We start from the raw sequence: 12,202 nt of genomic DNA, 5'->3' as shown, positions 1-12,202 counted from the left end.
CAACAACCGTGGGAAGCCTAGACGAATGATGCTTGCCCTTTCCACTCACCAGAGATCCAGTTGTTTCCAATTTGTTTACCAGTCCCAGTATTGTGTTTCTTTTGGGAGGATTGCGAACACCAAATTCTCTCTGGTATGCCATTTGAGTAGCTGTGGCCACCGAGATCTCCGGATTTGACAACGCCGGACTTCTATCTATGGGGTTACTTAAAAGAGAGGGTTTACGCCACACGTCCCTAGACATTGGACGATCTGAAGCACAACATCACACAGGAGATTCAAGCTAACAACAGAGTCCTCCAAAGAGTGGAACGACGTGTTGAGTTGTGCCTTATGCAGGATGGAGGACATTTTCAACATTTGCTACAGAGATAAACAATCTCCCAAAATTCCTCTACATTTTAGGTATAATAAGTTGTCGCTAGCACAATTCGTTTTGAAACAATTAATGAAAGAAATGTGTCAGTTCTATATAAATCACTCTGTATAAGCTCGTTATTCCTACAACATTTGACAAATTCTATTTCGTCTGCCTCATATCAACTCTAGCTTACACTTCATCTTCATCATCGTAGTTTAACCTCTCCCTTCTAGGTTCATTTATACGACCTACGCCACCCTGGGCTTACAGGGCTGCGACCTGTTGGGAGATGAAGTAATTTACTGAATCACATACATACTTTTTTGACCGTACAAGGACATGCACGGCCTCTCCAGACGAGGATCAGTTCAATGCCAGGGCCACCTCCGATACAACACAAACGTTTAAGACATTACCAGCATTTTCGTTCCCAAACAAGTTAGGAAAGTTATGGTTAGTATATCCTGGAGTTTTAAGAGTTCACTCTCTGACCCTAAATGCCTAAGTCAGGACGCTACGAAAGATATAACCTAGCTTCGGTACATAATAATAATGGAGCATGACAACTGTAAGTGGGATTGCTACTAAACTGAAATGGTCTGTCCAGCTACTTTTTAACCATATAGACGCACTAACACTGCGAAACTAGCTCTGTAAAAATTTTTATGCTGGACCATGCCGAAATGTAGTAATTATACACCTGGTACCACACCTTTAATCCATGTCATTAAAGTACACCTACTCATTAAAGGTCAGGTCTTTCAGCCAATCACGACTCAGGTTACAACTGTTCAGCCAATGACAGGTCAGCTTTCTACCGTTATAAATCCGCAAGTATCGATTATTCTCGGATATGCAATCGAAAGAGAATTAGCGAAAAGTCACGGAGGCTGGAAATCCAATACTGTCGCAGAAAGTTATGTTCTGTTACTACAATAATTAGCGTTAATTGTAAATAATATTCAAATAAATTTAATTTGTCATCTCGTTTTTCAATGTCTAATTTTATTTAAATATTATCTCTGTAGGTTCTTATGGCCTAGCAAGGTCAATATGGACAGTTGTTCCTCGGAAAAAATCAATACTTTCGCGTCTGCGCACATCTCACAACATACGGGACATTGCTCCAGGCCAGATACAATAAAATTAATAATATCAAGTAATAAATATGGTCGAGCATAAAAAGTCGTATGAAACTCGCCTATAATGGTAATTAAGAAGCTCGTATGAAAATTATGAAACTCGCTTGCGCTCGTTTTATAAATATCCATACTCACTTCTTAATTACCTTCATTATAGGCTCGTTGCATAATGTACTATAGTGCTACATATGACAGAAAATATAATTAGATCGATGATACTACTGAACTAGTATATGCAATACATATTATAGAACATAGTAGTAAACATGATAAACATTAACTCTATATATATATATGTACACAATTAATTCAGTTACCGAAATCAACTCCGTTACGGTGAACAAAAACATACACCGGTATTCTGAGATTATGAAAATCATATCTTTTACTTTAACAGCCGGTAAAAATTTGTTTAAACTAAGAAAATGTACTTCCTACGTCACATGACATTGCAGGGACAAAATAATAATAACAAAAATCAATATACAAATTATCAATATTTACATGTTACACAGTATATACAATTTGTTTATCAAAACCTATCCCATTGCAAGGAAAGGAAAAACATATATCTCATATCGTCATTGTTTTCAGATTTTTTATCTATTAAATAACGTAAATAGTGATAGAGCAAATAAAATCTTCTATATGTAATTATATTTCTTTGTTTCGAAAATGTAAGGATTCACAATCCCCTATGCATGGCTGCCATAGGATGAATGAATGTGTTTTTTTCCTCCCACTGAAAAATTGTATATTTTGCATATAGGAGTTATTGCAGGAACAACGACGATATAATTTGTTTAAAGTAAGAGAAAGTTCTTTCTACGTCATATGACGTTACAGGGGCATATTTATAATACATTACATCATTATTATTTAATGACCCCAAGCGTATCTGCTTGCAATTCGACCTTGCTTATGCATCCACGTGACGTAACAGATGTAGCTACCAAAAGAAACTACTCGATCCCCTGTACGTTTGGGAACGAAAATGCGCTGCTTGGACGTTACCAGACTTCGGTCCTGGGCACAGAAGCGCATGAAGTTCAGAACGCACAGTATATAGAGTTGTGTTCGTCGAGTGGAGTGGGAGATGGAGCGCGCCGTTACTTCGTGTCTGAACATGTAAACAATCCGTCACAGTACGACACAAAATATATTTCACCCTGTACAGATGCAGTATATACAGTACATTCCTAGTGTAGACAATAAATGTCTACCATTAAAGTATTAACGTGAGTTGTAATCTTCAATCAGGTGTCCCTACGACGAAGCCTGTTACACGTACCGCAGCCAAGCAGCAATAATAATAATAATAATAATAATAATAATAATAATAATAATAATAATAATAATAATAATAATAATTATAATAATAATAATAATTATTATTATTATTATTTATTTAACCTGGCAGAGTTAAGGCTATACGGCTTTTTCTAACATTCAACTAGGAGTAAAACTGCGTTACAAAAAAACACTACAAATTTAAAAAGTAGCCTACATTACAATTTTACACACAAAACTCAATAAGATAATAATAATAATAATAATAATAATAATAAAATGTAAACAAGAAGTAAGTAGAAATCAGACATAATATATAACATACGGAAAGAAAAGGAAAAAGCATAATAAAATGTGAAAAGCAAGTCAAAATAAATTAGACATACAAAGTATAAAAAATAACACAATTATTGATAATAATAATAATAATAATAATAATAATAATAATAATAATAATAATAATAATGATAATAAAATATTTCAGTACAAAGTATACAATAAATACAATATTTTTAAGTACACACAGTAAGGAAAATTCTGATTATATATAGCTCAACTTATCACATTATAGATATACCATTATCGGAAAATATGAAAACAAAAATATAAAATAAGTTAAATATCACTAGAACATAAAAAAAAATGTGAATACGTGGAAACATGCAATACAACACTTTTCATAATAGTAAGTTAGTTTGGCAACTCGTCATAAGATAATTTTCTAACTTGGATTTGAAAGATTTCAATGTTAGGGCATCCCTTGACTTCAGGCGGCAGAGAGTTCCAGTGACGAGAGGTAGCAACAGTGAAAGATGAGGAATACAGAGATGATGTGTGAAGTGGAATTTCTAGCGTGTTATCGCGTTGTGATCGAGTATTAATATTATGATAGCGAGAGAGAGTATGAAAACGAGCGAATAAATAATAGGGGCCTAATAGGCCTTCACAGAACGGTAATGCACATTACGGACCCACCTGTGCTGTTGCAGTCGGGTGACTGCACATGGATCGTGACGTCATTTATACTCCGTGTACTCTAAACCTCATACTGGTTACTCTGTGTCCCTAAGCCGAAGCCTGGACATTACACACCATTCACTCACATATATGAAATGATTAAGGGAAGGATCGTGTCCATGGCCCGAATTTCAATAGGTGCAATCCCGGTTTTTGCCTGGAAATAACTGAGAAAACCCTAGCTTACACTACTTCACATAATTATTTACAAGCATCACAATTCTGTAGCTTTGTTGTCAGCCTGAAGCAAAGCCATTGCTTAAAGCAGCACATACACAAATACAAGAAAAATGCGTAACATCTTATCACTTTTGAATGGAGTTAAACCTACACTTTCCTGTCAGGAATCGATCCTGGATCCACTGTCCTTGTATCCGAAAACTAAAACGCATTTGCGAAAACGGATAACTGTGAAATGACTTCTTAGAAATTGATTTATAACTAAGATATTAGGTTAAAGTGACTGCAGAAAGACATTTCGTGACTTAAGCGCATTTCAGTTTTTTTTGTAGGTAGTAATGGCTGTTAATAAAATCATCTTGAGAGGCTATAATAATATAACTACTGGAACAAAATTGCTGTCATAACTGACAAGCCCTGTTTGTGCGGAAATATATCGAAATGTTATAGATATTTTTATCTGGCAAACTTCACTTAGTTCAAGTCACGTATCTTGCAAGCGATTACGGTGAATAATTTTAAATCGCTGTTATTAAAAAGTTGCATGTTGCCCGTCGCGTGCTGCAGACTATCGGAAGTCAAATGGGGCAGGAAGTTCTAAATTTATTGAGATTAGATAACGCGTTCTGTCGGAATAACTTCTCATAATTTCTTCTTGATCTTTACTTATTGCGAATTTTATAGGGGATTTCCTCTACAGTAGCGTTTCATGAAAGTTGTGCGATCTTAAGAAATAAAAAGAGGAGGAATCCGTTATCGAATTAAGGTCTACATCAGAGAGATTCCGAGCGTTACTGTAGCAAATACAGAATCAATGTTAATAATTCATATAAATACCGGCATTTAAATATGATCTTTAAAGTACTGCTTTATGTTTAAAGCTAACATTTTTTGAGTCAATGGTCATTGCAAAGGCGGATTGAACTCCAGGCAAGTTCAAGATGTAATTTAGTATGGTATGTTTTCGTTGAGTTAAGTCATTTTTCATTTGCCTGTAGTATTCAGAAACCTAGTGATAGTCGCGTTTGAGAGTGGACGAAATATTGCTAGTTCAAACACAACCAATGGCAAAATATTAAACAGTGACTCAGAAAAAAATATCTTCTGAATATTCCTCGCCCCACTAACTCACCTGTTTTGTAAAGAAATATTAGCGGACCTACGTTTCGATTTAGAGAGCATAATATGTCTCGCAGTACAGTACGATTATTTAGTCCTGATAGTTGCCGACAATGTGCGCCTGGGTCCGGCGAGTCCATTAAGTTACGCCAAGGGGTGTTCAGGTTAGTCTGTCGCCTGCAGTCAGAGCGATCGGATGTCAAGCATGCGGTATAGCCTTGTTTTTCCAGTACAGTTAAGATGTACTACATTCCTTTACCGACAGCTCGTGCTTATCTCTACTCCGAAACTCTCCCCACTACTCTATTTCACCTCTTTCGCGTCGCTGAGCTGTCAGGACTAATAATAATCGGTCTGTACCTTACTATTTAAGGTGAGAAGGTATTGCCTATATCGAAAATGTTATTTCATGAATTTTGGGTACATATTACTAAAAAATTGTGACATATCTGAACAACATTTTCAGGAATGTTTGTACACTCTTTATCTTTATTCTTTTTTTTTTACTTGGTTATTTATTACCTATGAAATTGGTGATAGCGAGATGGAATTTGGCGAGATGAGACCGAAGATTCGCCATAGATCACCTGTCATTTGCCTTACAGTTGGGAAAAACCTCAGAAAAACCCAACCAGCTAATCAGCCCAAGCGGGAATCGAACCCGCACCCAAGCGTAACTCTGGATCGGCAGGCAAGCGTCTTTGCCGACTGAGCTACACCGATGGTTTCTTTATCTTTTATAATACTTACTACAAATTGAAGAATTTTAACGGATATTGCCATCTATTTATCTTTCAATTCAACATTTTTTGTCTAAAATTTAATATCAGTATTTTTTAAACATCTCCACGAATGTCACAGAAAAATCCATAGCTACTTTTTACTTTTTTGGTCAGGTTAGTGGACACAAAAATTTTCATTTATTTCAGACGGACAGTTCTGTAAAAATAATGCACCGGAATCATTTTTTCTCGTTCTACATTTTTTATATTCCGGTGCACTTTTTTAAAAACATACTCATGTAAAATAAATTAAAATTTTTGTATGAATTAAGAAGGCTCAAAACTAAAAATATCTATGGACTTTGCTGTGATATTCATGGTAATATTTAAAAAAAATGTATATATTGATAGGAATTAAATTTTAGCAAAAATTGTTTGTTAAATTAGAAAAATGATATTTCAATACCTGTTAACATCAGTACACTTTTTAATAGGTATTATTAAGAATAAATACTAAAAATATTCCCTGAAAATTTTGTTTACATATCTGTAAAAGATTTTTAGTAACGTGCACCCAAACTTCATGAAACTAATTATCGAGATGGGGCGGTACCTTCTCACCTTAAGGGACACATTAAAAAGAAGAATGAGGAACGAAACCAATGAAACGCTATCATCTGCAATAACAAGTATCACCGCTACAATCGCACAGGTGACGGGATAGGGGAGAAAAACAGACAAGATCATGACTATTGTCAGTCGAAATGAAATGAATACTAGAATTTAGATATCCCGAAAGAATATGGAAGAGTAAGTATTATGGTCAATTTCTTTCGTGGGCCTACAACACCTCAAAAAAATCACCTGCAAAACCACAAAAGTGGCGAGTTCTTAAAATGTAGGAAACGGAGTCAATTGTCTCCTTTTTAATGATTCCAATAAATTTCGCTCTTCTCTAAAATAAAACGTTAGTATTAACAATAAGAACTACCTCCAAATACAAATCGTGTATATTTTGTACATGTATGAAAATCTGTCGAGACAAAGATTTTCATGAAATTGAAGCTCTTCTCTGGTCAGCGAGAAGAACATCTGATTCATAATTTATATTTTTATACTAAATAATTTTTAAGACGTTTATACTTGTTTTGGCATTTTATTTTTGCATTTTTCCTCTTAAAGGCACTATTCGGTCGCATTTTGTGTATTTGCGTTAAATTTTAGTTACAAATTGAAAGTAACTATTTCGGTTTTTATCCGCTTTGACATTCTCTCAACATAGTTTGGTTATCAATACCCATTACTTACTTACTGGCTTTTAACGAACCCGGAGGTTCATTGCCGCCTCACATATGCCCGCCATTGGTCCCTATCCTGAGCAAGTTTCATTCAGTCTCTATCAGCATATTCCACCTCCCTCAAATCCATTTTAATATTATCTTCCCAGCTACATCTCGGCCTCCCCAAAGGTCTTTTTCCCTCCGGCCTCCCAATCAACCCTCATGTGTCTCAGTGAAACGTACAGCAGAGTCCGTATAGGTCAGTTCCTGTCAGATGCGTTTCCAATTCACTGTGGGCTAAAGCAAAGAGATGCACTATCACCTTTACCTTTTAACGTTGCTCTAGAGTATGCCATTAGGAAAGTTTAGGATAACAGAAACGGTTTGAAATTGAACGAGTTACATCAGCTGCTTGTCTATGCGGATGACTGAATATGTTAGGAGAAAATCCACAAACGATTAGGAAAAATACGGGAATTTTATTTGAACCAAGTAAACAAATAAGTTAGGAAGTAAATGCCGAAATGACAAAGTATATGATTATGTCTCGTGACGAGAATATTGTACGAAATGGAAATATAAAAATTGGAAATTTATCCTTCGAAGAGGTGAAAAAATTCAAATACCTGGGAGCAATATAAATGATACTCAGGAGGAAATTAAACACAGAATAAATATGGGAAATGCCTGTTATTATTCGGTTGAGAAGCTTTTATCATTCAGTCTGCTGTCTAAAAATTTTAAAGTTAGAATTTATAAAACAATTATATTACCGGTTATTCTGTATGGTTGTGAAACTTGGACTCTCACTTTGAGAGAGGAACATAGGTTAAGGGTGTTTTGAGAATAAAGTGCTTAGGAAAATATTTGGGGCTAAGAGGGATGAAGTTACAGGAGAATAGAGAAAGTTACACAACACAGAACTGCACGCATTGTATTCTTCACCTGACATAATTAGGAACATTAAATCCAGACGTTTGAGATGGGCAGGACATGTAACACGTACGGGCGAATTTAAAATGTATATAGAGTGTTAATTGGGAGGCCGGAGGGAAAAAGACCTTTGGGGAGGCCGTGACTTAGATGGGAAGATAATATTAAAATTGATTTGAGGGAGGTAGGGTATGATGATAGAGACTGGATTAATCTTGCTCAGGTTAGGGGCCTTTGGCGAGCTTATATGAGGGCAGCAATGAACCTCCGGGTTCTTTAAAAGCCAGTAAGTATGTCCAATTCATAACAAAAAGTTCTTTGTACGTCATAAATGTCTTACATTTAGGAATTTTTTTTTTTTTTATAATTTAGAGTTAGTCAAAATTCTAGCGCTATTTATAATCACAGCAACAATCTTCACTCATTGTGCATGTTCTATGACTGTCAGTCTTGCGGACCCCAGTTTACGAGACGCAGGGCGGCCTGGGGTGGGTGTTCCGCTTATCTCCACTTCGCACTCTGGGATATTAAGTTTTAATTTTCCGAGTAAGACCGGAGGAGATGACCCTCCCCCTGCAGACATGCAACAAGGCGGGACTGCTTGTCCGCCGCCACCACTCAATTGAGGGTGCGAGGCTCGCAAGTGTATTACAGGTGTGCTCATATCCAAGCCTTCTCACCACCTTGTTAAGCGCGCATCTTGAGAAAGCTCTTGTGCAATCCATAGAATCTTCTCTATCAAGAAATTGGCCCAAATTCTATTCTGAGAAAGTTAAGGCGGAACTTTTGTGGATAATTTATTGTGTAGGAAATTCTCGCCTTTGGGTTATTTAAAATCGCTTCAACTTTGAAGTCATAAAATTACAGCATTGAGAATGGTAATTTTACTTCCTTTTGGTGCCATCCACTGGCTAATCCGTAGACACTTGTTTTTGTTAAGTATCTATACCTGAATCATATCTACTGTCATATCTTATCAAAGCAATTTTACAGACAAGTGCAATAGCGATGATTTCTTCAAGCGACTTCGGCTATAGCATTTGTTATCAAATCAGAATTTTGAGGACGATAATAAATCACGATGTATTAATGTGTTATTACTTCGCACACGTCGAGTCATGGCTTTCATATGGTATTTGTTTTTGGGAATCTGGAACCATGCTGAATGACATATTTATTACTCAAAAGCGTATTGTCAGATGCATAGCGGGCGTTGACAGTAGGACTTCTTGTAGGGAACATTTTTTACAGTATAATATTCTTATTGTTTATGGTTTATATATTTTTAATGTTTTACAACTAATTTATAAAAATCTGTCTGATTTTCAACAAAATTGTGACTTCCATACCTACGATACTCGTAACAAAAATAGTTTAACTATTCCAGCACACCATCTCACAAACACTAGTAGAACCTATGGTCTTTGGTATCAAAATCTACAATAGTTTGCCTGATGACATCAAATATACAAACAATTCTTTCAAATTTAGGAATTATATAAAAACAAAATTAATAAAATTGTGTATCTACAATCTTGAGGATGCACGCATGGGCTTTCGAAATGAATAATTTTTTTTATATATAACTTATTTTAAATTAAACTGTAATTGTATATATTTGACCATGTCTATGCCTTCGACAATAAAGTTCCAACCATCCATCCAACTACCTATCTATATGAATCGGAGATTTATTCCACATACACAAAACTCAATAAAAGAGAGGGTTCGGGCGTAAAACATGGTAACTGACATTTTGTTAAAAAATGAGATATGTAGCGTGTAATATGGTATCTAATACAGTAGTTAGTCTTGCAACATCTCAACAGATGGCAGAAGTATACAGATTTTACTTTCCTGGTAACTACAGCGTGTTCACAATATCTGCGTTCGTTTCGTTTCTAACAATAGAAAATTCGATCATGTAACACCGTCACTAAAATTGTTGTCTTGGCGTCCACTTACAGAAAGAAGGTTCTTCACCTATCTCTTATTACTATTTAAAATCATCCACACCTCTACACCCTCTTACCTAGCATCTCGTTTTGTTTACCTTTCAGTACATCGAACCCGGAACATGTACCTTCTCTCTATTCCTCTGCACAAAACTTCCTTCTACTCATTATCTTTCAGCATATCTATTCCACGCCTCTGGAATTCTCTCCCTGACCATGTCAGAGACTGTCTGACAATATCAAAATTCAAATTTAAATTAAAAATTCACATTCTAGTTCATGGAATTGCTTGTTGAACACCTGTCAGGTTGCGCAACTTCGCCTTAACCTATCACATATAGTAAATATTGTAACTATGCTGTTGCAAAATTGACAATTAATATGTAATGTATTTATTATTATTATTATTATTATTATTATTATTATTATTATTATTATTATTATTATTATTATTATTATCAGTTATCACTACCATCATTGCTATCTCTGTTTTCTTTCATTTTTCTTGTATTAGCTCGATCAGAGCTCTACAGTGTCCTTTTGACTCTGTTGACCCTCTATAGGGCTTTAACTTAATTTGTATTACTTTCATCAGCGTTTGTATTTCTTTTTTGTATTTATATGTGCTATCTGGTAGGATGGAAGAGAAGGCCTTATGGCCTTAATCCTGTCAGATTAAATAAATAAATCTATATATATAATTTGAACTGGTAATGGAAATTACGGGAAAACGGCTGAACGGATTTTAATGATTGACCCCTCATTTTCATGCCTGGCATCCAAAGTTTTTCGGAAAAGTAGTAGTTTTCAGTGAAATGTCAATTTTCCTACATAATTTTCCTATTTTCCAAAATTCATCTGTTGTCAGTTTTGAGAACTAATTTTATTCAATCACGGCCGACTTGATTGAATTTCAGAACAAAACACACACTACAATAAACAATAGGTTATTACACGAAGGCCATGACCTGCAGGATTGCAGACATATTTAGAGCTAAATTCAATTTGTTATTAAAAACTGATTCTACAGTGTATAATTTTCTGAGTACAGCTGTGTATTGGATATTCAAATCTACGAAACTTGAGGTTGAGTTTGATGACATTATTACCATTAGAAATTAAATATTATTATAGTTAATATCATGATGCATCTATTTTTTTCATTAATTGTACATAATATTGATGCTATATTGATGACATGAAAGTGAAACTTTTGTGGTTATGTAAGTAAATGTAGAGAATATCTTAATTTAGATCTTCATTTCTAAAGGCTAATTTACTGAGTGGCTGCTATATAAAACTACAAAACTTAAGTAAGATAATAATATTGTTATTAAAAATCAAATATTTTTACACTTATTAACCCAGTGGGGTTGGGTCTTTTTCATATACTTAATGGCGGTACAGTGTAGATATTGATATGTGTCATTGTCTTCAGTATTGGCTCGAGAGAGTGCAAAAATTACAGTTCCTAAGGAAAAATAACAAGGTATTACTTACTGACAAAATAAGAGGCCTAGAAAATTTTGTTGTCTCCAGATCATTTCAGCAAGATCTCTTAGTAGGATAAAATGATTTTACGCTCTACATTTGAAGTTCTACATGCAGCAGCTATACGAAAATACTATTGTTCAAAAGCTTAGCAAACCTGACATTTTTTTTAACTTTTGCCTACAATCCACAATGACCGGAAATAGCCACTGCTATCGTCCTGACATTAATACTTGCGTTTTCGCGTTGAAACTAAAAAACTGAAGTTGGATAGGTTCAAGAAAAAGTATTTGGCCTTAAAAAAATCCATTCAGAGGGAGTATGTTTCATTATTATGGAAGCAAATAACTATCAAAAAGACAAGTATTCTTCATTGAAAATAAATCTGAAAGATTTTTATTTGAACGTCTAACGAACTTAGTTTGCAGCAGCATTTGCTGCTCAAGCCACTAGTAAATAAATAAATTGAACTACATAGACTGTTGCATGTATAAAATATGTTTACCTACCTAATAACTTCAAAACACTAAAACGTCACTTACCATATTTTACTCCTGAACCCCTTATTAGTATGGAATAATTATAGGCAAAATATTTATTTTAAATATTACCTACATTGTGAAGACACCAGAAATAATAATGTATTAGATTCGTAAGTTTCTTCTACTGTCTTTAAAGATAAGAAACGTCCTGATTTGGAACACAACCCATA

The sequence above is a fragment of the Periplaneta americana genome, chromosome 11 (assembly GCF_040183065.1).
Source record: "Periplaneta americana isolate PAMFEO1 chromosome 11, P.americana_PAMFEO1_priV1, whole genome shotgun sequence".
In the NCBI taxonomy this organism is placed as follows: domain Eukaryota; kingdom Metazoa; phylum Arthropoda; class Insecta; order Blattodea; family Blattidae; genus Periplaneta; species Periplaneta americana.
The sequence above is the reverse complement of the archived record's forward strand: the minus strand, read 5'-3'. Positions refer to the sequence as shown.